The sequence below is a fragment of the Eschrichtius robustus genome, chromosome 5, assembly GCF_028021215.1.
Source record: "Eschrichtius robustus isolate mEscRob2 chromosome 5, mEscRob2.pri, whole genome shotgun sequence".
NCBI lineage: Eukaryota > Metazoa > Chordata > Mammalia > Artiodactyla > Eschrichtiidae > Eschrichtius > Eschrichtius robustus.
Genome location: NC_090828.1, coordinates 9,509,864 through 9,535,101, shown reverse-complemented (window position 1 = coordinate 9,535,101; position 25,238 = coordinate 9,509,864). Strand labels below are relative to the sequence as shown.

General features: G+C 40.3%; 1 protein-coding gene and 1 pseudogene across 1 annotated transcript in view; both read left to right on the top strand.

The window, feature by feature from the left end:
* The window catches only part of FBXO36 (F-box protein 36), a 98,378-nt gene that overhangs the window by 7,436 nt on the left and 65,704 nt on the right, over positions 1-25,238 (top strand). The gene's annotated exons all lie outside the window — the stretch shown is intronic.
* LOC137765488 (T-complex protein 1 subunit alpha-like) overlaps positions 14,690-25,238 on the top strand; it is a 30,311-nt pseudogene continuing 19,762 nt past the window's right edge.

Here is a 25,238-nt window from a genome sequence, read left to right as displayed (position 1 = left end):
AAGTATTTATATTGCCTTGTCTTCTTCCAATACCAAATCAGTCAAACTTCACTTTTCCATGAAAATCATTTTTTTAACTCGTTAGTCATCTCATGACTTGTGTTATTTTATGTATTATTACCATCAGCTTATGTTTCCACAGAAATACCTATTGATGTCTTGATTGGGATTGTAATGAATGTATAGGTCCATTTGTGGTGAATCGACATCTTTACAATGCCAAGTTTTCAATCCACAAATATAGTATATCCTTCCTTTTAGAATTTTTTAGATATGCTTTAATTTTGCTCAAAGATTTCTTATAGCGTAGAAATCTTACATATATCTTGTTAGAATTCTAGGTGTTTGACTTTTTTGTTCTATTGTAACTAAAACTCCTTTTTACAATTGTATTTTCCATTTGTAGCTACTAAGAAAAACACAATTGATTTTTGCTTCTAGTAAATTTCCTTTCATCTAGTGATCTTGCTAAGTCACTTACTGATGCTTTTTTTTTTGAATTTTTGAATTTTATTTATTTTTTTAGACAGCAGGTTCTTATTAGTTATCTATTTTATACATATTAGTGTATATATGTCAATCCCAATCTCCCAATTCATCCCACCACCACCACCCCACCACTTTCCCCCCTTGGTGTCCATACGTTTGTTCTCTACATCTGTGTCTCTATTTCTGCCCGGCAAACCGGTTCATCTATACCATTTTTCAAGGTTCCACATATATGCGTTAATATGCGATATTTGTTTTTCTCTTTCTGACTTACTTCACTCTGTATGACAGTCTCTACATCCATCCACGTCTCTACAAATGACCCAGTTTCGTTCCTTTTTATGGCTGAGTAATATTCCATTGTATATATGTGCCACATCTTCTCTATCCATTCATCTGTTGATGGGCATTTAGGTTGCTTCCATGACCTGGCTATTGTAAATAGTGCTGCAATGAACATTGGGGTGCATGTTTCTTTTTGAATTATGGTTTTCTCTGGGTATATGCCCAGTAGTGGGATTGCTGGGTCATATGGTGGTTCTATATTTCGTTTTTTAAGGAACCTCCGTGCTGTTCTCCATAGTGGATGTATCAATTTACATACCCACCAACAGTACAAGAGGGTTCCCTTTTCTCCACACCCTCTCCAGCATTTGTTGTTCATAGATTTTCTGATGATGCCCATTCTGACTGGTGTGAGGTGATACCTCATTATAGTTTTGATTTGCATTTCTCTAATAATTAGTGATGTTGAGCAGCCTTTTCATGTGCTTCTTGGCCATCTGTATGTCTTCTTTGGAAAAATGTCTATTTAGGTCTTCTGCCCATTTTTGGATTGGGTTGTTTGTTTTTTTAATATTGAGCTGCATGAGCTGTTTATATATTTTGGAGATTAATCCTTTGCCCTTTGATTCTTTTGCAAATATTTTCTCCCATTCTGAGGGTTGTCTTTTCATCTTGTTTGTAGTTTCCTTTGCTGTGCAAAAGCTTTAAGTTTCATTAGGTCCCATTTTTTAATTTTTATGTTTATTTCCATTAATCTAGGAGGTGGATCAAAAAAGATCTTGCTGTGCTTTATGTCGAAGAGTGTTCTTCCTATGTTTTCCTCTAAGAGTCTTATAGTGTCTGATCTTACGTTTCGGTCTCTAATCCATTTTGAGTTTATTTTTGTGTATGGTGTTAGGCCGTGTTCTAATTTCATTCTTTTACATGTAGCTGTCCAGTTTTCCCGGCACCACTTATTGAAGAGACTCTCTTTTCTCCATTGTATATCCTTGCCTCCTTTGTCATAGATTAGTTGATCATAGGTGCATGGGTTTATCTCTGGGCTTTCTATCCTGTTCCATTGATCTATATTTCTGTTTTTCTGCCAGTACCATATTGTCTTGATTACTGTAGCTTTGTAGTATAGTCTGCAGTCAGGGAGTCTGATTCCTCCAGCTCCGCTTTTTCCCTCAAGACTGCTTTGGCTATTCGGGGTCTTTTGTGTCTCCATACAAATTTTAAGATTTTTTTGTTCTAGTTCTGTAAAAAATGCCATCGGTAATTTGGTAGAGATTGCATTGAATCTGTAGCTTACTTTGGGTAGTATAGTCATTTTCACAGTATTGATTCTTCCAATCCAAGAACATGGTATATCTCTCCATCTATTTGTATCATCTTTAATTTCTTTCATCAGTGTCTTATAGTTTTCTGCATACAGGTCTTTTGTCTCCCTAGGTAGGTTTATTCCTAGGTATTTTATTCTTTTTGTTGCAGTGGTAAATGGGAGTGTTTCCTTAATTTCTCTTTCAGATTTTTCGTCATTAGTGTATAGGAATGCAAGAGATTTCTGTGCATTAATTTTGTATCCTGCATCTTTACCAAATTCATTGATTAGCTCTAGTAGTTTTCTGGTGGCATCTTAAGGATTCTCTATGTATAGTATCATGTCATCTGCAAACAGTGACAGTTTTACGTCTTCTTTTCCAATTTGTATTTCCTTTTCTTCTCTGATTGCCGTGGCTAGAGCTTCCAAAGCTATGTTGAATAATAATGGACATCCTTGTCTTCTTCCCGATCTTAGAGGAAATGCTTTCATTTTTTCACCATTGAGAATGATGTTTGCTGTGGGTTTGTCATATATGGCCTTTATTATGTTGAGGTGGGTTCCCTCTATGCCCACTTTCTGGAGAGTTTTTATCATAAATGGGTGTTGAATTTTGTCAAAAGCTTTTTTTGCATCTATTGAGATGATCATATGGTTTTTATTCTTCAGTTTGTTCATATGGTGTATCACATTGATTGATTTGTGTATATTGAAGAATCCTTGCATCCCTGGGATAAATCCCACTTGATCATGGTGTATGATCCTTTTAATGTGTTGTTGGATTCTGTTTGCTAGTATTTTATTGGGGATTTTTGCATCTATATTCATGAGTGATATTGGTCTGTCATTTTCTTTTTCTGTAGTATCTTTGTCTGGTTTTGGTATCAGGGTGATGGTGGCCTCATAGAATGAGTTTGGGAGTGTTCCTTCCTCTGCAATTTTTGGAAGAGTTTGAGAAGCATGGGTGTTAGCTCCTCTCTAAATGTTTGATAGAATTCACCTGTGAAACTATCTGGTCCTGGACTTTTGTTTGCTGGAAGGTTTTTAGTCACAGTTTCAATTTCATTACTTGTGATTGGTCTGTTCATATTTTCTGTTTCTTCCTGGTTCAGTCTTGGAAGCTTATACCTTTCTAAGAATTTGTCCATTTCTTCCAGGTTGTCCATTTTATTGGCATAGAGTTGCTTAGAGTAGTCTCTTAGGATGCTTTGTATTGCTGCGGTGTCTGTTGTAACTTTTCCTTTTTCATTTCTAATTTGATTGACTTGAGTCCTCTCCCTATTTTTCTTGATGAGTCTAGCTAATGGTTTATCAATTTTGTTTATCTTCTCAAAGAACCACCTTTTAGTTTTATTGATCTTTGCTATTGTTTCTCTTTTATTTATTTCTGCTCTGATCTTTATGATTTCTTTCCTTCTACTAACTTTGGGTTTTGTTTGTTCTTCTTTCTCTAGTTCCTTTAAGTGTAAGGTTAGATTGTTTATTTAAGATTTTTCTTGTTTCTTGAGGTAGACTTGTATTGCTATAAACTTCCCTCTTAGAACTGCTTTTGCTGCATCCCATAGGTTTTGGATCATTGTGTTTTCGTTGTGATTTGTCTCTAGGTATTTTTTGATTTCCTCTTTGATTTCTTCAGTGATCTCTTGGTTATTTAGTAACGTATTGTTTAGCCTCCATGTGTTTGTGCTTCTTACGTTTTTTTCCCTGTAGTTGATTTCTAATCTCATAGCGTTGTGGTCAGAAAAGTTGCTTGATATGATTTCAATTTTCTTAAATTTACTGAGGCTTGATTTGTGACCCAAGATGTGATCTACCCTGGAGAATGTTCTGTGTGCGCTTGAGAAGAAAGTGTAATCTGCTCTTTTTGGATGAAATGCCCTATAAATATCAATTAAATCTATCTGGTCTATTGTGTCATTTAAAGCTTGTGTTTCCTTATTAATTTTCGGTCCAGATGATCTGTCCATTGGTGTAAGTGAGGTGTTAAAATCCCCCACTATTATTGTGTTACTGTCAATTCCCTCTTTTATAGCTGTTAGCAGTTGCCTTATGTATTGATGTGCTCCTATGTTGGGTGCATATATATTTATAATTGTTATATCTTCTTCTTGGATTGATTCCTTGATCATTATGTAGTGTCCTTCCTTGTCTCTTGTAACATTCTTTATTTTAAAGTCCATTTTATCTGATATGAGTATTGCTACTCCAGCTTTCTTTTGATTTCCATTTGCATGGAATATCTTTTTCCATCCCCTCACTCTCAGTCTGTATGTGTCCCTAGGTCTGAAGTGGGTCTCTTGTAGACAGCATATAGATGGGTCTTGTTTTTGTATCCATTCAGCAAGCCTGTGTCTTTTGGTTGGAGCATTTAATCCATTCACGTTTATGGTAATTATCAATATGTATGTTCCTATGACCATTTTCTCAATTGTTATGGGTTTGTTTTTGTAGGTCCTTTTCTTCTTTTGTGTGTCCCACTGAGAGAAGTTCCTTTAGCATTTGTTGTAAAGCTGGTTTGGTGGTGCTGAATTCTCTTAGCTTTTGCTTGTCTGTAAAGCTTTTGATTTCGCCATCAAATCTGAATGAGATCCTTGCCGGGTAGAGTAATCTTGGTTGTACGTTCTTCCCTTTCGTCACTTTAAATATATCATGCCACTCCCTTCTGGCTTGTAGAGTTTCTGCTGAGAAATCAGCTGTTAACCTTATGGGAGTTCCCTTGTATGTTCTTTGTCATTTTTCCCCTGTTGCTTTCAATAATTTTTCTTTGTCTTTAATTTTTGTCAGTTTGATTACTATGTGTCTCGGCATGTTTCTCCTTAGGTTTATCCTGCCTGGGACTCTCTGCACTTCCTGGACTTGGGTGGCTATTTCCTTTCCCATGTCAGGGAAGTTTTCGACTATAATCTCTTCAAATGTTTTCTCGGGTCCTTTCTCTCTCTCTTCTCCTTCTGGGACCCCTTTAATGCGAATGTTGTTGTGTTTAATGTTGTCCCAGAAGTCTCTTAGGCTGTCTTCATTTCTTTTCATTCTTTTTTTTTTTTTTTATTCTGTTCTGTGGCAGTGAATTCCACTGTTCTGTCTTCCAGGTCACTTATCCGTTCTTCTGCCTCAGTTATTCTGCTATTGATCCCTTCTAGTGTATTTTTCATTTCAGTTATTGTATTGTTCATCTGTTTTTTTGTTCTTTAATTCTTCTAGGTGATTTTTCTTTAATTCTTCTAGGTCTTTGTTAAACATTTCTTGCATCTTCTCGATCTTTGCCTCCATTCTGTTTCCGAGGTCCTGGATCATCTTCACTATCATTATTCTGAATTCTTTTTCTGTAAGGTTTCCTATCTCCACTTCATTTAATTGTTTTCCTAGGGTTTTATCTTGTTCCTTCACCTGGTACATAGCCCTCTGCCTTTTCATCTTGTCTATCTTTCTGTGAATGTGGTTTTTGTTCCACAGGCTGCGGGATTATAGTTCTTCTTGCTTCTGCTGTCTGCCCTCTCAGTCACTTACTAATTCTGATAATTTGTAATTCTGTTATTTTTTTCTTCCTGCTTTACTGAGATATATTTGACATACAACACTGTATAAATTTAAGGTGTACAACATAATGATTTGACTGACATACATTAGGAAATGATTACCACAGTAAGTTAGGTGACTATCCATTGTCTCACATCAATACAAAATAAAAGAAAAAGAAAAAATATTTCTTAGTGACTAGAACTCTTAGGGTTTACTCTTTTAACAACTTTCATATATAACACACAGCAGTGTTAATAGATTAATCATGTTGTACCTTATATCCCTAGTACATATTTATCTCATCGCTGGAGGTTTGTTCTTTTTGACCGTCTTAATCCAATTCCCCCTTCCCTCCATCCCCACCTCTGGTAACTACAAATCTGATCTCTTTTTCTATAAGTTTGCTTGTTGTTGAAGTATAATTGACCTACAATACTGTGTTAGTTCCTGGTGCACAAAATAGTGATTCCATATTCCTATACATTACAAAATGATCACCATGTTAAGTCTAGTTACCATCTCTCACCATACCAAGGTAGTACATTATTATTGACTGTATTCCCCGCTCTGTACATTTCATACCTGTGACTCATTTATTTTGTAACTGCAAGTTTGTACCTCTCAATTTCTCTCACCTATTCCATTCATACCCCCACCCCCTTCCTCTCTGCCAACTAACTGCTTTTTCTCTATATCTGTGACTCTATTTTGTTATACTTGTTCATTTGTTTTTCAGATTCCACATATAAGTGAAATCATACGGTATTTGTCTTTCTCTGACTTTTTTCACTTAGCATAATACTCTCTAGGTCTATTCATGTTGTCATGAATGGCAAATTTCATTATTTTATGGCTGAGTAATATTCCATTATACATATAGACCACATCTTCTTTATCCATTCATCTGATGATGGACACTGTGGTTGCTTCCACATCTTGGCTATTGTGAATAACGCTGCAATGAACATAGGGGTGCATATATCTTTTCAAATTAGTGTTATTGTTTTCTTTGGAAAAATACCCAGAAGTGGAATTGCTGGATCATATGGTAGTTCTATTTTTAATTTTTTGAGGAACCTCCATCTGTTTTCCATAGTGGCTTCAACAATTTACATTCCCACCAACAGTGCACGAGGGGTCCCTTTTCTCCACATCCTTACCAACACTTGTTATTTGTTGTCTTTTTGATAATAGCCATTATGACAAATGTGAAGTGATATCCCATTGTGGTTTTGATTTTCATTTCCCTGACGATCAGTGATGTTGAGCATCTTTTCATGTGTCTGTTGACCATCTGCATGTCTTTGGGAAAATGTCTATTCAGATCCTCTACCCATCTTTTAATCAGGTTATTTGTTTTTATGGTTGTTGTGTTGTATGAGTTCTTTGTACATTTTGGATATTAACCTCTTGTCAGATATGGTTTGTAAATACCTTCTCCCATTCAGTAGGGAGCCTTTTAGTTTTGTTGATAGATTCCTGTGTAAATGTGTTTTAGTTTGATGTAATCCTGTTTGTTTATTTTTGTTTTTGTTTCCCTTGCCATTACAAAGAATGTACAAAGAATTTATAATTCTTTTCCATTTTCTGACACATTCATGTCATCTGTGAATAATGACATACACTTCTTCCTTTCTAACCTTCATGTCTTCTTTATCCTTGCCTTATTGCATTGGCTAAGACTTCCACTAAAATGTTGAAGAAAAATAATACCAGGCATTCCTGTCTTGTTCCTGGACTTTGGAGGAAGGCTTTCAGGTATTTCACCATAAAGTATGATGTTTGCCGTAAGTTTTTTAAACTCAGATTAACTATGTTTCCTTTTTTTTCAAGTTTGCTAAAAGTTTTGATTTTGAATGGATAGTGAATTTTATTTTTTAAAAAAATCTTTTAGCTATATACTAAATTTGCTGGTTTTTTCCAAATCTTTCTTCAGATCATTATAAATTGTGTGCTTCCTGGCTCCAGGACCACTGTGCTCACTGTTCCTAAATAACACCCATCACTTTTCCATGCCACTGCTACACACTTGGCCCCAGTCACCTGGGTGACTTCCCGTCAGTCTCCCCACATCCATATCCAATCCCCTTCTTTGAGTCTCATCTAAAATGCCCACTTGACATTTCAGATCGGTAGGGAAATGGAGAACCATTCCATAATTATTGTGACAACTGGCTATCAAATTTGTCACAAAACAGAAAAAATTAACCAAATCCCTATCTCAACTGTGCATTTAAAAATGTGTACTCTCATACTATACATTTAAATTTTTTATATGTATTTAAGAGCTAAGTGCTATACACACAAATGTATTCTATGAAAGTACCATACAAAAATAAGAAAGGATATTATTTCAATTTGGAGGTAGAGTCTACACCATATGCTGAGTCTGAAAGCCATAATGGAAAAGAACAGCAGATCAACTACATTTAACATAAAATTTTTTCATGAATGATACTTAAAATTAATAAATTACCTGTGAGAAAATGTTGGCCACATATTTACCAGGCAAAGGGTTAATATACTGTGTATCCAAAGATAATCAATCCTACAAATTAGTAAGAAAAATAACCTCATGGAAAAACAGGCACCTGAAGAAATACACGTAACTAATAAACATATGAAAAGATGCTTACTTATAACCTTACTAAGTGATCAAGGAAATATAATTTAAAACCACAAGATACGAATTTTTCCACTGGCAAAAATTGAAACCAGGTTGTCAAGGCTGTGAGAGAGAGGGCACCACTAAGTGTCTGCTGTATACCAGCTCCTGGACCATGCCAACAGTGCCAAGATGGAGTGCCTTCCCTCCAGAAGCTTGCAGTCTATGGGGAGATAGACAAACAGATTACAGAATGTGATCTATACAGCGGAGATAGGAGCTTTCTGGTGAGAGCACTGGAGGAAATCCTGAATAGTTGGCAGAGGACTAGACGTGAGCTGAGACCGAGACAAAGAAGAGGTGGGGACAGTCCTGTGCGCCCAGGCTGTGAGAGCACAGAGCTTGTTCCCGAGATGGGTGATAGTAATGCGCTCTTGTAGGATATAAAGCTGGCTGGGACCACCGAGAAGCAGCCAGGGAGCAGATCAGGAAGTGCCTGGTAAATCTAGAAATAAGACTTGATTCAGCCAGTCAGTGGTTTTCAAAGTACCCTTTGGTTTTGCAAATAAATGCAGTTCTGAGGTTCCACAAGCATTTTATTCAAATCTCCTCTTTGGGAATATTTTTCACTAATTTAAAACTTGTAATACAAAAGAAATACCTACACCCTCAAAAGTTTTATATACCAAATTTTATCACCTTAACCTGTACTTCCAAAGTCTAGATGAACATGTTTTGGTGCAGGCCACAGAGGAAAGCATCTGTCATCGCTGTAAATACAGTAGAATGTCTTACAAATGTGTCATTGTTTGGGAAGACAGAACTCTGACCAACCCTTGTGATTCGTGCCTGTACAAGGCAGGTATATTTAGAGCAGAGTAAGCCTGAAGATCAGGAGAAGCTCAGATGCACCAGCTTTGCACAGAATCTTCAAATGCTGAGAGTTCATAAAAACACATGAACCACCTTGTGGTAGAGTCTTAACATATACTAAGTAATTTTCAGTGCTTTTTGTCTGAATTTGGCATTTGTGATAAGGAGACAAGAATTTGGTAGATAATTGTTAATCATTAGACTCCAAAACAAGTGTTAACTGTTCTCACATTTTTGGATTTTCTGGATCCTTTGAATCGAAGAGCACATACTCTAAAATCAGCCATGTGAATTTTTAAAAAAAATCAGCCATGTGAATTTTTTTAAAAAATGAAATTTCAATTCATTCATTCAACAAATATTTGAGTGCCTTCTGTCTGCCAGGTGCTCCTGGGCACTGTGTCAAGCACTAAGGATACAACAGGGAGCAGAAGTTCATGTTCTCTGTCCTCGTGGAGCTAGACGCTAATCAGATAAACCCACAAGCCAAATTAACAGGTCAGCCAAACAAGATGTCAACTGTGGTAAGTGTCACTGTCAAGGAGAGAAACCCAAGTGCTTGAGGCTATGGCCTGGTCAGGGAGGTCAGGGAAGGTTCTCCAGAGGAAGTGAAGCTTGATCTGCAATCTGGAAGACTGGGTGAATGGAAAGAAGGCCAGTGCAGGGAGAGGGCAGAGAGCAGGCTGTTGGGCCATGCCGGCTTCAAGCTTTGTCCTGATACTGAGAGATCAAGAAGCCCTTGGTTTTTAAGAGGATGAAGTGGCTGGCATACCCTATCCCAATGATTGTGAGACACGCTTTTTTGCATCTTAATATCTCCAAAATCAAAATTTCATTAGTATTTTTTTCTTTCTGAGCTATACATAAAATAACGATACAACTTATAGTCGATGGCATTTTAGAGTTGATGAAGTACGATAATCGGGTTTGCATTTTTAAAAGATCGCTCTGGATGTAGCATCAAGAACAGACATGATTATCTGCATAAATCAGGGTTTTCTTTATAGTATAATAAAATGCAGAAACTGACTACTGCTGCTGAGTAACAGTAATATTCACTTTCACCTATATCTCACGGCCTAATTTCAAAGTTCTCTTTTTATCAGAATAGTTTCTTTGTTCTCGTTAACTTGATAATAAGTAAATATTATTAACCTGAACTTATAAAAAGATCTACATAAAATACCACTTTTATTCAGTGTGTAAGTTTACATTGATACACATAAATAGATATAGATAAAATCTATACAGAATGCCCCTTACTAAAAGCGTTCTGCTTTGGAAAACTATGAAAACTACTGTTCTAGGCAATAGGGATCCACTGAGGATTTTTGCAGAGGAGAATGACATGACTGAAGCTGCCAGACAGAACTCTGACCGCAGCAAAATGGAAGACATGAGGGAGAGGGAGGAAGCTTCTGTGGGAATGGAAGGAGGGAGTTGGGTGATCAAACTCTTGGTCTCATTTGCTAATCAAAAAAAAAAAAAAAAAAAAATGCAGATAATAGTTTCTATCTTATAACAATCTTTTAAGGATATTATGAAGTAAGATATACAAATTATTGACACAGTTTCCTTCCCTACCTTACATTATCCTAGTAAGTTCCTTTAGTTCCAAGATAAGTCTTTCTTCTCTGTAAAACCATTATACTGTCTCTTTGGTATTTTTTTTAAGGGAGAGATTAGCATTCAAATGGAAAAAGTTGTTTACACATTCAGACCCTTTCATGCCACCCTCTGTCTCAGTGGCTGCCCCCAGCTCCTCCATGACTCTGCTGTTACCCAGGGCTGCTCTTCCTTGAAGACAGAGGCCATCTTGGCCCTTTCTAAGGCTCCACATAAGACACTCTAAAGAACCTAAGAGGCAGTTGGGCACATTTTTAGTGCTTTTGCATTTTGCCTACCGTTTCAGATTTATTTTCCCCATTAGTAGACCTTATTTAAGCAGTGACTAAAGAATCATAAAATAAATGAAATAAAAATTATTCCTCAATAGTACCTTTGAATGCTGGGGTTTTTTTCGGTTTTTTGTTTGTTTTTTACCTTTTCTTTTTTTTTGGAGGGAGGTTAGTAACACCAAGCCTACTCTATTAATAGCATAACTGAGAACGTTCAGTGAATACGTAAAGACACAGCGGACACATCCCCATCATAGTTTCCACTGCACTGTCATATGCCTTTCACATAAGGATTGTGCGTTTGGGAGTAATTCTGCCGAAATAGTTAGGTGTGTGTCTGATTTGTGGAGAAACTGGCCATACATACAAATTGTATGGTATACAAATACCATACAAATGTAGGTATTTGTTATGGGTTGAATTGTGTTTTCCCCAAAAGAGATATGTTGAGGTCTTAGCCCCATTACCTCAAACAATGACCTTATTGAGAAATAGGGTCGTTGCACATGTTACTAGTTAAGTAGGGTGGACCAGTGTCTTTATAAGAAGATAGCCGTGTGAAGACAGGCAGAAGGCGATGTCATGACCAGGGCAGAACTGGAGTGATGCAGCGAGGAATGCCACAGATTGCCGACAGACCGCAGAAGCTAAGAGATGCGGGAGGATTCCTCTACGAGCTGCAGAGGAAGCACAGCCCTGCCAACGCTGTGGTTTCGGGCTTCTAAACTCCAGAACCGTGAGACAATAAATTTCTGTTATCTTAAGCCACCCAGTTTGTGGTAAATTGTTACAACAGTCCTAGGAAAATAACACAGTATATGAGGATATCCGTGGCCACCTACTTGACTCACCTGAATAGGTCGGTGGGAAAATATAGTTGTCTGGGTCCGTCAGTGGTTGCATACCTCATCTAAGCCCCATCTGAGATAAGTCGCCATCTGTAGCTTGCAGCCCCCAGTCCCTCCCTTTGCCACAGTTAATTGGACCAATATGGACACCTGTCTCTAGGCCAGTGGCTCTGTTGGCTAACCAGCAACCATGTGACTTCTGTGGCCTGGTGTGAAAAAGATTGGAACTAAGAGACTCAAAGGGATATGATCAGGGGCTTCCCTGGTGGCGCAGTAGTTGGGAATCCGCCTGCCAAAGCAGGGGACATGGGTTCGAGCCCTGGTCCGGGAAGATCCCACATGCTGTGGAGCAACTAAGCCCATGCGCCACAACTATTGAGCCTGCGCTGTAGAGCCCAAGAGCCACAACTACTGAAGCCCACGCACCTAGAGCCCATGCTCCGCAACAAAAGAAGCCACTGCAATGAGAAGCCAGTGCACAACAACGAGAACGCAACGCAGCCAGAAAAAAAAAAGGATATGATCAGTTAGCTGCAGGGAACTGAAATAGAAAAGTAAAAAGGAAGCTCAAAGAGGCCATTCTTAACTCTAAGCTACTGGCCAAGGGAAGAGCAGAAAAAAGATACCCGGAGAAGAAGGGAGATGACCACGGGTGGGTGTGTGGCACAGAGGAGGGGGCATGGAGCTCGGCTTTTAGGGTGTGGCTGAGTTGGCAAGTTGCCTCTCTACAGTCATTCTCACCTTTTTTTTAACATCTTTATTGGGGTATAATTGCTTTACAATTGTGTGTTAGTTTCTGCTTTATAACAAAGTGAATCAGTTATACATATACATATGTTCCCATATCTCTTCCCTCTTGCATCTCCTCCCTCCCACCCTCCCTATCCCACCCCTCTAGGTGGTCACAAACCACCGAGCTGGTCTCCCTGTGCTATGCGGCTGCTTCCCACTAGCTATCTATTTTACGTTTGGTAGTGTATATATGTCCGTGCCACTCTCTCACTTTGTCACAGCTTACCCTTCCCCCTCCCCATATCCTCAAGTCCATTCTCTAGTAGGTCTGTGTCTTTATTCCTGTCTTGCCCCTAGGTTCTTCATGGCCTTTTTTTTTTTCTTCTTTTTTTAGATTCCACATATATGGGTCAGCATACGGTATTTGTTTTTCTCTTTCTGACTTACTTCACTCTGTATGACAGACTCTAGGTCCATCCACCTCACTACAAATAACTCAATTTCATTTCTTTTTATGGCTGAGTAATATTCCATTGTATATATGTACCACATCTTCTTTATCCATTCATCTGTTGATGGACACTTAGGTTGCTTCCATGTCCTGGCTATTGTAAATAGAGCTGCAGTGAACATTTTGGTACATGACTCCTTTTGAATTATGGTTTTCTCAGGGTATATGCCCAGTAGTGGGATTGCTGGGTCATACGGTAGCTCTATTTTTAGTTTTTTAAGGAACCTCCATACTGTTCTCCATAGTGGCATATCAATTTACATTCCCTCCCTGGTGGCTTAGTGGTTAGGATTCCGGGCTTTCACTCCTGTGGCCGTAGTTCAATCCCTGGTCAGGGAACTGAGGTCCCGCAAGCCCTGTGGCCAAAAAAAAAAAAACTCTCAGTTGGGCTTACAGCTGCCCAGCCAATAAACTAAATGACCCACCTTTCTGGAAGCTCGATATGACCTTGAAACTAAGAATTCAGGACTTAGAGGTGGAGTTGGGGCAGGGAGGGGCCGTGGCCTCTCCAGCTGGCTGCTGAGAATTAAAGTCAGGGCCCGGGGATGGATGGATAAGGGGAGTCAACTCAGCCCCTGCCTCACCCTGGTACAGCAGCCCGGCTTCCCAGAGCACAGGAAATAGTGCTGTCTGCCACTCCACTGTCACCACATTCTGTCCCTTTATTTCTTTTCCTTCTTGTTTGTCTTTATCTTCCCCTCAGAAAAGTGTGGTTCAGGTCCTTTGGGTTCCTCGTTTTACTGAATGCCATAAGTCATCATGAGGAAGCTTCTGGAGATAATGACAGGCAGCTTGGCCAAGCTCAGCTTCAGAGACTTGAGGACCAGCAGGTCCCAGGGCCCCCAGGACAGGCCAGGAGGGGACAGACTCCAGCTCTAGGCTGGCTTCCCTCCACGGCAGGAGTTTGTTGGGTCTCACCTGCTCCTCTCCCGGAGGACTTGATGGCTCCACCTCCTTCCCTGTCCCTGGGTCACTGTGTCCTTCTGCTTACGCTGCCCCTACCAGCCGCTCAGTTCTGGGCCTCAAGTTCATTTCCTCCAGAGAGAGGGTCTCATGTTTTTATTCAGCCACTTGTCCCTGTTGGGGAGCTTTTTCCCACCGGACCACCTCACTGGCCGGTCAAGCCTGCATATTGCCTGTCCTTGGGTCATGTCTTAAGAGGTGATATTTTTGCCACCAGCATCTGTCTCCCTTGTAGTAACAGTGCCCAGATTTTCCTCAGAAAAATCATGCCTCCCTCCCCCTCATTGCACGTGATTTGAATAGCTGGACCCAACATTGCAAATGACCAGTGTGATTTGGAGAACCCAAGCCAAGCCAATTAGATGCTGAGACTGTTGAGAAAGGAGCATTTCCTTTACCTCTGCTTGGAGCTGTAGTGATGTGAACCCGGAACTGCAAGCAGCCATCGCGTCACCGCCAGGGCCACCTGCTGTGGGTGCAGCCAACACAGAGGAAAAAGGAGCCAGGAGGTAAAAGAGAGAGCAGGTCTTTGTGGCGTCGTCTGCAGCTTCTGGAGCCGGCGGGGCCCACAGCTGTGTAAGCCGGTGAGGTTCTTTTTCATTCAAACCAGGTTGAGAAGGTTTTCCATCACCTAAAACTGAAAACGTCCTAAATGGTCCAGGTCGGATGGCCCCCTTGGCCCAGTCAGCAGTGGCTGAGGTGACAAGCCGGGTGTCACCCGTAGAGCAAAGTGTGCTAGAGGAAGGCCATTTTGAAGCTCAGCGTCTCTAGCATGAATACGGGCATGCAAGGCAAGGTGGCTATGGTTTTAAGATGAAAATTAAGTTAAAAAAATAAAAGAGTAGCCGTGAAAAGCACGTGAGCGGATACTTGAAGCATTCAGGAGCCCTGGCCCATTGGCAACTTTGCTGGCACACTGTGGCTGTGTACTTGAACCTAGACAAGCCATCCAGTGGGCGGCTCCCAAGATCTGGTCATGAGAACTGCATGAGGTTATAACTATTGAGTAAAGGGCCCTGACGCAGAGTAGTGTGTATTTGCTGAATTAAGTTCCTCCCACCCTTCTTTCTCAAAAACTCCCTCTCCCAGATGCTCCCCACTAGAGACCAGCTATGTTTGAGGAATCAAAGCTCAATCGAAAATAAAGCCAGTAAACAAAGGAGGTATTTGTGTAGATGTTCTAGGCAAGTTTACATTTCACATTAAAACACTTGCATTTATTTAACAGTTCCATTTATGACTTTCCAGCTGTTTTATAAATATTATTACAGTATTCCAACTAGAAAAGTAGTATCACTCCTTTAAACACGAGAATATCTAATGAGTTGCTTAAAGCAAAAAGATAGAATTCTTTTATTAGTACCTAAAAGTCCTAGATTATGTCACTATTTTATTTATTTATTTTTTAATATTTTACTCTGAAGCTTTTTTGAAAATTAATTAATTTATTTGTTTATATTTGACTGTGTTGGGTCTTCGTTGCTCTGTGTGGATTTTCTCTAGTTGTGGCGAGCCGGGGCTACTCTTTGTTGCGGTGCGCAGGCTTCTCATTGTGGTGGCTTCTCTTGTTGCAGAGCACGGGCCCTAGACACGCGGGCTTCAGTAGTTGTGGCACGTGGGCTCAGTAGTTGTGGCTCGCGGGCTCTAGAGCGCAGGCTCACTAGCTGTGGCTCACAGGCTTAGTTGCTCTGCGGCATGTGGGGTCTTCCCGAGCCAGGGCTCGAACACATGTCCCCTGCATTGGCAGGCGGATTCTTAACCACTATGCCATCAGGGAAGCCCTGTTACTATTTTAAATATAAAAGAAAAACTAAATTTCTGATAGAGGCTAGCAAAACTCACACTTTTTAAGTGTAAGAAAATGGAGAGTTTAGTTAGATTTATTCAGAAAAGAAACTTTAAAGATTTAGGGATTTATGAGCAATGGTTTGAAATAGGTTTAGACAGCTAAAGATCATTTTTTTATTAGAAGCAATTTTGGTAAAGCCATAAATGGAGTGGAGGGGGACTGGTGGGAATTGTTAGGATGGGGCAGAGGAGAGGCAGGAAGACAGCAATGTGGTCAAGGAGAGTTTGTGAATAGTGACCAGTACTATTAGCTTGATGTAGTAGTTAAATGCGTGGATTCTATAAGCTGACTCCACCATTTTCCAGTGGTTGGACTGTGGGCAAGTTACTACCCTTTGCCTCAGTTTGTTCAACTGAAAAATGGGTCTATTAATGATACCTCAGAGGCTGTGAGAAACAAGCTTATCAATATAAAGAACCCAGGACAAGGCCTGGCACATTGTAAGTGCTATATGTATTTAGTAGTAGTAGTAGTAGTAGTAGTAGTAGTAATGAGGTTTTGATTGGAAGTGGAGAGATTTAGTAGTAGAACAGTACTTCTTACTTTTTAAGTAAGTTAAATGTATACTTTTAAAAAAAATCTCAGTGAAGAGCACATAGCATCTGACAGGACTAAAGTCTGCTTTCAGAATTCATCCCCTTGCCCCTCAAAATCAGATTCTCTTCCAGACTGGGTTTTCCATTTTTCTAGGCTCAAGCTGCTGGCTCCTCCCTCCTTGAATTTGCCCTCTTCCTTCCTTAATGTCCAGTTGGACACTTGCAAGTCAAGTCCTGTCCTCCCTCCCTTTGGACTCTGGTGTTCATCCCTCATCCCTGCTCCCCACCCCCCCATCACTCCTTCAGGCCCTCCCACCGCTGCTGCTGCTTCTCTCTTGAGTCTTCCAAATACTGAGGGGAAAATACTGTCGATCCTCATCATTCACAGATTCCACATCTGTGAACGTGTCTGCTCACTAAAATGTACTGGAAACCCCCCAAATCAGTATATTCCAGATGCTTCCCAGTCGTCCCTGGGCATATGCAGAGCAGAGCAGAAACTGAGTCCACCCACTGGCAGGTTCCCAGCTGATGCCAATCAAGGTGACGCTCTGCCTCCTTGTTTCAGCTCATACTGTGAACAAGGGTCCTTTTCATGGCCTGTTTAGTGCCACGTTTTCCTCATTTCTGTGCTTTTTGTTGGTGATTTTGCTGTTTAAAAATGGCCAAGTATAGTGCTGAAGTGCTGTCTAGTTTTCCTAAGCACAAGAAGGCTGTGATGTGCCTGACGGAGAAAATACACGTTAGATAAGCTTCATTCAGGCCTGAGAGATAGTGCTGTTGTCTGTAAGCCCAGGGTTAATGAATCAACAGTATATATTAAATAAAGTATCTTTAAACAAAAACACACGCAAAACACAGTTATGTACTGATCGGGTGAAAATGTGACCAGAGGCTCGCAGGAACCTTCCCCTGTCTTTCCTCTACGGCAGTGATTCGGGATTTGCTAACTCAGTGTTGGTGGCGACTTTACGGAACCTAAGAACTGTGAACAGCAAGAATCAACCGTACACACACACACACACACACACACACACACACACACACACACACACGGACTTTTCGGAATATTTGGCATTCCATTTCGCTTACAGGGTATTGATCTACACCATCTTGCCCCATTTCTTAATTTGTCTCCTAATACTCTGTGCCACTAAGTCCCTGTTCCAACCAAAATGACAATTTTTTGTCTGCTCAGAATTCGTTTCAGCCACTGCCCCTCCCCACTCCTTCCACCTCCACCCCTTTGAGGGGATCCACTGGGGTTCAGTCACAAGGACACGCACGTGACCTAGGCGTGGCCCATCATTAACCAGCCTGCCTCCAGGACAGGTGTGGGTAGTGACACAGACCGGACCAATGCAATCGTTCCCTGGGATTTTTCACCCTCATTTAAAGAGAGTTGGTTTCTCATTTCTTTGGGGATCCTCAAACTGGATGATGTAGGCTTGGAGTTTCTAGCTGCCAGGCTCCCTGCTGCATGAGGGACACACATTTGCAGTAGAAAATAATGAGGCCAACAAGAGAGAGGAGCAGAAACAGAAGGAAAGAGAAAGAGCTTCTAATCTGATGCTGTCATTTTGCACCCCTGGGTCGTGTCCTGCCTGAGGCCAGCCACGCCACTGTCTTTCCAAGTTACCTAACCCAACACGATTGCATTCTTACTTAAACTACTCAGGACTGAGTTTCTGTCTCTTGAGACCAGCAGTCATGAATAATACACCCGGACCTTTTTGATCTGTCTGGAATGCAGTGTTACACTCTGCTGTCAGTCACACGTTTCTCCCTAACTTGGATTGCTTTTTGTGCAAAAGTTAGTGTACCTGGATTTCCTTCTGTGTACCTTCTCTAGTCTTAATATTTTTCAGTTCAAGACTATTGTTGTTTGAACGTATGGACACCAATGGGGGAGAGTGTCGGGGGGCGGGGTGGTGGTGGTGGGATGAACTGGGAGATTGGGATTGACATGTATACACCAATATGCATAAAATAGATAACTAACAAGAACCTGCTTTATAAAAAATAAAATAAAACTCAAAAATTCAAAAAAAAATAAAATAGATAGCCAACAAGGACCTACTGTATAGCATAGGTACTCTGTATAGCACAGGTATCTCTGCTCAATACTCTGTAATAACCTAAATGGAAAAAGAATTTGAAAAAGAATAGATACATGTATATGTATAACTGAATCACTTTGCTGTACACCTGAAACTAACACAACATTGTTAATCAACTATACTCCAATATAAAATAAAAATTAAAAAAAAAAGGACTATTGTTGTTTGGAACTGGGAATTGAGAAGATGAAAAGGAAGTAAAACAGGAGTAAAAATTCTGCAGCGCAGCCCTAGGGGGGAAGTAGAGAGGCAGAGGTAGGTAACCAAGGCCTTAGAACTGATCCAGGTGGGTGCAGCCAGGTGTCAGTGCTCTGCTGTATCTAAGCTGTCTATGAGCTAAGCCTCTGCAATCTTATTTATGGGGCTCGTATCCTCAGGTAAACGTTCAGCTCACCCAATGTCTCCTCTCTCCTTCAGTCTTTGCTTATGCTACCCCTCCACGTGGAACACCTTTTCCCCCATCTTTGCTTAGTTATCCATCCTGTTCTCAGGTCCGCCTTCATCTCTGCCAGGAATCCCCTTAACCTGGCCTTTTTCAGGGGTAAGTTTGAGGAAAGAGCCTGAGAAATAATAGGTCAAATATAGGTTACCCGCAAATTTTCCGTTTTAAACATCCACGTGACTCTGGAAAGTGGCAGCCAGCAGCGTGGAGTCATCAAGGCAAAAATAAATGAACATGTGAATAAGCAACAAGACACTGAAGAAAATGTCTCTTGACACGATCATCAACAAGGCAATATCAGTTTCTTAGCATCTCATTGGGATTGATGGGGGAAGGAAAATTTCTTTTCTAGCAAACAAGAGATGATGAGTGGAAATTAGCCCTTAGGAACATAAGCTGCAAGAGACTAAGTCTACATTCAGCTCACACGTGGCCGTGAATCCAGCTCTGAGCACAATGCTGAGCACACAGTGGGGATTCAGTAAATATTTGTTGGATTAAGAAATATTAATCCTGGGCTTCCCCGGTGGCGCAGTAGTTAAGAATCCACCTGCCAATGCAGGGGCTACAGGTTCGAGCCCTGGTCCAGGAAGATACCACATGCCGTGGAGCAGCTAAGCCTGTGCGCCACAACTACTGAGTCTGCATGCCTAGACCCCTTGCTCCACAACGAGAAGCCACCGCAATGAGAAGCCCGCACACTACAACGAAGAGTAGACCCTGCTCTCCACAACTAGAGAAAGCCCGCACACAACAACGAAGACCCAACACAGCCAAAAATTTAAAAAAAAATAATAAATAAAATAAATAAATTTATAAAAAAAAGAAACATTAATCCTATTTGCTAGAATATTTTAGAAGCAAGCGCAGAGCACAAAAATGGCACAAAGAAAGGAAGTGGCCCACAGGTAGGGAGTCACGTCATAGGAAGGGTTTTCTTCAAGATGTGACTCTGGGATTTAAATCTTTTAAAAAGGGAATATATCTTTTCTAGGGAAAGAATTCTAGGCAGGAGGGATGCATTTTAGCAAAGTCCCTGAATTGTGATACCATAATTGTGAAGCTGCAAGTGATGTGTTGAAATGTGGGGTGTAGTCAGGGGTTTAGCATGAGATAGATAATGCTAAAGGTCACTGTCTGGAGGGCCTTGTATGCCACACCAAGGATTTTGGCCATGGAGAACTCTTAAAGGAGTTTACATGAAAATTTAAAAATCATATTCATATTATCGTTTTAGTAAGTGGCCTTTGGCTGCCATGTTGGATATAGCCTGGTTCAAGTGCAGAGCTAGAGAGCCCTCTTAAGAGACTTTGTCTTGATCCTCAAGAGCACAGTGGAGATGAAGGGAATGTCAAGAGTTGTTAAGGAAGTGAAATTAATAGAATTTGGTCACGGAGTCAATGTTCTGTGATGACACAGAGGTAAGAGTCTAGAATGACTCAACCAGTGCCGCCAAAATAAGGAATGTGGGAAGAGGAATAGGTAGGTTTGTAAGAGAAGATGGTGAGATCCAATTTGTTTATAGTTGATTGTAAGATGCTGTTGGATTACCCAGTAATCAACTGGCTAATTTAGCAGGGCTTTGGAGATCGAGGGTACCAATACAGATTTTGACTCAGCAGTATTTAAAGCTGTGGATGAGCTTATCAGGAGGGAGGGATAAGTCAGCTAAGGACAGAGCTTTAACCCTGAAGCCCAAGTCAAGGCAGAGGAATACTTGTGTTCCAACGTTTGCATCTTCCTCTTAATCTGGGGAGAAAAAAGTATACATCACTGATACTAGTGGCATTAAACTACACAGGTTATTTGAGGATGGGTTAAACATTTTCCTTTGAAGTAATGAAATGCATTTGCCGTGGAAATGGTCTAATAGAACAGTGTTGGTAAAGGCCTGGGAAATGGCTTCTCGTGTGATGTTAACAGGAATGTAAATTAGTACATCCTTCCTATGGCAGAAACCATTCGTTGTCCCTAGTATCTATTTTCCCCTGTTCTTAGTAAAAGATTACCTGACTTTTAGCTGAACATGTGAACACAGAAAAAAAAAAAAAAGACTACATTTCTCAGTTTCCTCTGCAGCTAGATGTAGCCACATGATCAAATTCTGGCCGGTAGGATGTTGGCAGAAGTGCTGAGTGTGACTTCACAAAACAGTCCTTGGAAGTTGGACCCTTTTTTGTCCCTTTGTCCTTCCTGCTGCCTGGAATGCAGATTCGATGGCTAGGATTTGAGCAGCCATCCTGCACCATGTAGAAAAACCAAGTTCTAAAGACGATGGAGTACCAAAAATGGAAGATTCCTGGTCCCCGGGGTCATGGACTGCCTCCTCTTTTACATAAACTGTCTTGTGTAACCCACATTTGGGTGTTCTGTCACAGTCAGCTAAACCTAATCCTGACTGATATGCTTCCCCAAAGCAGTTGAGCAATATTTAGTCAGGTATTGTATACCCGTCCTTTGCCCTGGCATCCCACCTCAGGGAATCTATTCTCGGGAGATAATTACACAAATTTGAAATGACACATAAACTGGAAATTCATCACAGTGTTGTTTATAATAACCAAAAAGGTGGGAGGTGGCGGCGAAAACCAGAAGTCTTTCAATAGAAAGTTGGTTAAGTACATTATGCCTACTTCTGTATAAGGGAACACTGCGAAGCTGCTAGAAACGGTGATGTTAGATTTAAACATCACATGAATAGATGTCCATGAGATGACAGAAAAGATTATAAATGAACATGTTAATTATTATCTAATCATGTAAAACTAATATATACATACACATGTGCTCTCACACACAACACACTCACACATGCACACACATGCAATCAATCTATAAAGGTATATAGAGTCAGAGAAATGTCTGAAGAATGTCTACAAGAATACTCTTCAATGCCTGGAAATGGGATTTTAGATTTTTTTTTTTTTACTTTCTCACCATGCTTTTTAATATTATTTGAATCGTTTGCTGTCAGCTTTATCATGGTTACAAAAACTATAAAGCCTTTTTAATGTTCTCTTTAAAAAATTAATATCATTAAGGAAGTAAGGCGAGGAGTTTTGCCAGCTAACTGTTCAGGAAGAGGTGTGGCCATTGTTGCTAAAAGTCAAACAAGTGAGAACACACTCCGGGAAACCCGACTCAGCTTTTTGAGGTAGTCCATGGTAGGTGGGGACATCCTAATTGGCAGGTTTTAAAACTTTCTACCGAAAAAATAATTGGAACTTAGATGATCTCCTTAACAGAATATATTTCGGTTCTTTCATTTTACTTTTCTAGGTCTGGAGAGTTGGGGTGGGGAAAGGAAATATATTTATGATGTCAGAGTAAACTTAATCATCACAGTGTAAGAACTCATTATTGTCACTGAAGCTTTGAGTTTTAAAAAATGGCCTCACATCTCCCCTAGAGTAAATCTGTACAGCTTTTGTCCCCATTTCAATCTCAGGCCATTTATTACTTTTTATGTTTTATTTCATTTTATTTTATTTCTTGTGTTACAAAAAGCTTACTTTATTTACAAAGAAATGAGGTGCACTAATACAATTGATAGCAGGTAAATGGAAGTAAAATTGTACAGCACCTTTGAAGAAGTAAGGCTACTTGTATTTCAGTAGCTACTGAATCAGTAAGGCTACTTATTTCCTGGTAGACCTGTTTACCACAGAGGACTTCCCAGTTTTAAAATTCTATAGCAATAAGTCACCTTCCTTTTTTTAATTTGAGGGATTGCCTGCCAGTTTGACTGGAAAGAGTCTGAAGCCCAACCGGCAAAATGTTTAGCCCTTTTGTGGAGTTTAATATCTTTTTCTCTTTTGTGGTCATTTAAATAACACTGCCTGAGAATTCCTTCTTCACTTTTATCACGGTGATTTCCCCAGCACCTGCCCTCACTTAGCATTTCAAAAAACAAGAAAAGCAGCAGACAGCGATGATTTAGCCCCCTTTTTAAGCCCTGTTGTAAAATCAGATGTGGCTGAATTATAGTCTTAATTTTTAAATGTACTCGATATGATTAAAATACGAAATTTCGGGCTTCCCTGGTGGTGCAGTGGTTAAGAATCCGCCTGCCAATGCAGGGGACACGGGTTCGAGCCCTGGTCCAGGAAGATCCCACATGCCGTGGAGCAACTAAGCCCGTGAGCCACAGCTAGTGAGCCTGCGCTCTAGAGCCTGCGAGCCACAACTACTGAGCCCACGTGCCACAACTACTGAAGCCCACACGCCTAGAGCCCATAGTCCGCAACAAGAGAAGCCACTGCAATGAGAAGCCCGTGCACCGCAACGAAGAGTAGCCCCTGCTCGCCGCAACTAAAGAAAAGCCCGTGTGCAGCAACAAAGACCCAACGCGGCCAAAAATTTAAAAAAAACAAAAAACAAGAAACTAAATTTCACTTAACAGAAAATAGCCTGCTCATTCACAGGAAAGTACTTCTGTGGCAATTTCATAATAAAAAGGCTTTCTCAGCTGTTTAATTGCTTGGTATCTTTACTTCATTCTTTTTGATATTTAAATTAAAAGAAATAAATACATAAATGCATAATGAGTATACATATAAAGATATGTTTAAATCATGTAAAGTAAATCTAAAATGTTTACTAATACAACTCTATAAATATAAATTAAAATATCAATATTATTTACATAAATAAAATTTTGTATCTTCCAAAGTATAGTTTGATGTATTCATATCCCACATTTGATGTGTTCTAGTACCTAGAAAACCTAGTGTCATTTTTCAGCAATATAGGCTACTGGAAAAATCTCTCACCTTTCTTGATTTAATTTCTGCCATTTGCTGGCTGGGTGCCAGTTGGATAAGTTAATGTTTTAATTTATTCAATAATTTATTCAATAAGCACTTACCAATTTCAACTCTGTGCCTTTCACCATGGGCACTTGGCAGGTTAAAAAAAAAAAGTCACTAAGACTTGGAGATGGCTTTATAGACTAGTGGTAGTAACAAAAGATAAACAAATAGTTATACTTCAGTGGGTTACATGTCCACTGAATGAAACTCTCTAGTAGATACTGGGGACCCTTGCGTGGAATTTGGGCCATAGAAGGCCCTACTGGGATGTGAAGGAGAGATTTTAGACCATCCTCTGCAAATGCAGGGAGACATTACAAGGCAAGGAATCCTAGAGAGCTTAGCCTTGGAAATCTGGGACTATTTATTCTGGGAAGAGGAGGAAACTAGGGAAGTAGTCAAATGCCGCAGAGTACAGGTATCCCCCGCTTTTCAAAAGTTCGCTTTATTCCACTTAACTTTTAGGAAAGACCGACATTAGTACCTGCTTTCACTAACTGAAAGAAATCCGAAGTTTTTCGCTTTTATGGAAAAAAAGGTGAAAAGCAAAAATATCTTTGAGCATTGTTTTGCAGTGACCCCTTATAGTGGCTGCTTACACCCCAAGGAGCAAGAGTGGTGCCGTCAAGCTCCTTCCCCGGGAACCACACAGGCATCTCAGGCTCAAGTCGCCATAGCTTTGAACTGTGTCTGTGAGCATCTGTGCTTGATCTCGATTTATTTTGTGCATCCTTTAGCAAGATCTGTCCCAAGGTCATCGCTTCTTTGCTTTATGCCATTCCGGTTTAGGAAAGGTTTCATAGGAATGCTGTACTTCCGGATGGGGGTGGAGGGGTAGCTGTATGGTAAAATAAAGATAGGTGTATCCTTAGATATGGAGGTTGGCAGGATCCTCATATTTGCAAGATGGATTCTGTAACATGATGTGTGTGAATGAAAAATGAGGAAATAAAGACAAGGAAAATGGCTGGTTTTTCCAAGCAATTTATTTATAAAGGTAGGGAAAGCATGATCAAAGGATTGTTGTAGTTATTGGAAAGGAAGGGTTTGAGCATGATGAAGGTTAAGAGGAAGGAGCCAATGGAAAGGGAGAAGATGGCAAAATGGTATAATTGAAGTAACAGGAACTTTGGTGTCAGACAGACCTGAATTAGAATCTTGTTAAAAAAAAAAAAAATCTTGTTAGCGGTGCAACCTTGCCCAATGAAACTCACCCCCTGAATCTCACTTTCCTCAACTATAACATGAAAACCCAGTATGTAAATGAAGTTTCTTCATTCACGTAATTATTATTATTATTTTTTGGCTGCATTGGGTCTTCGTTGCTGCACGCGGGCTTTCTCTAGTTGTGGTGAGCGGGGTCTACTCTTCGTTGCGGTGCGCGGGCTTCTTGTTGCAGTGGCTTCTCTTGTTGCGGAGCACGGGCTCTAGGTGCACAGGCTCAGTAGTTGGCAGCG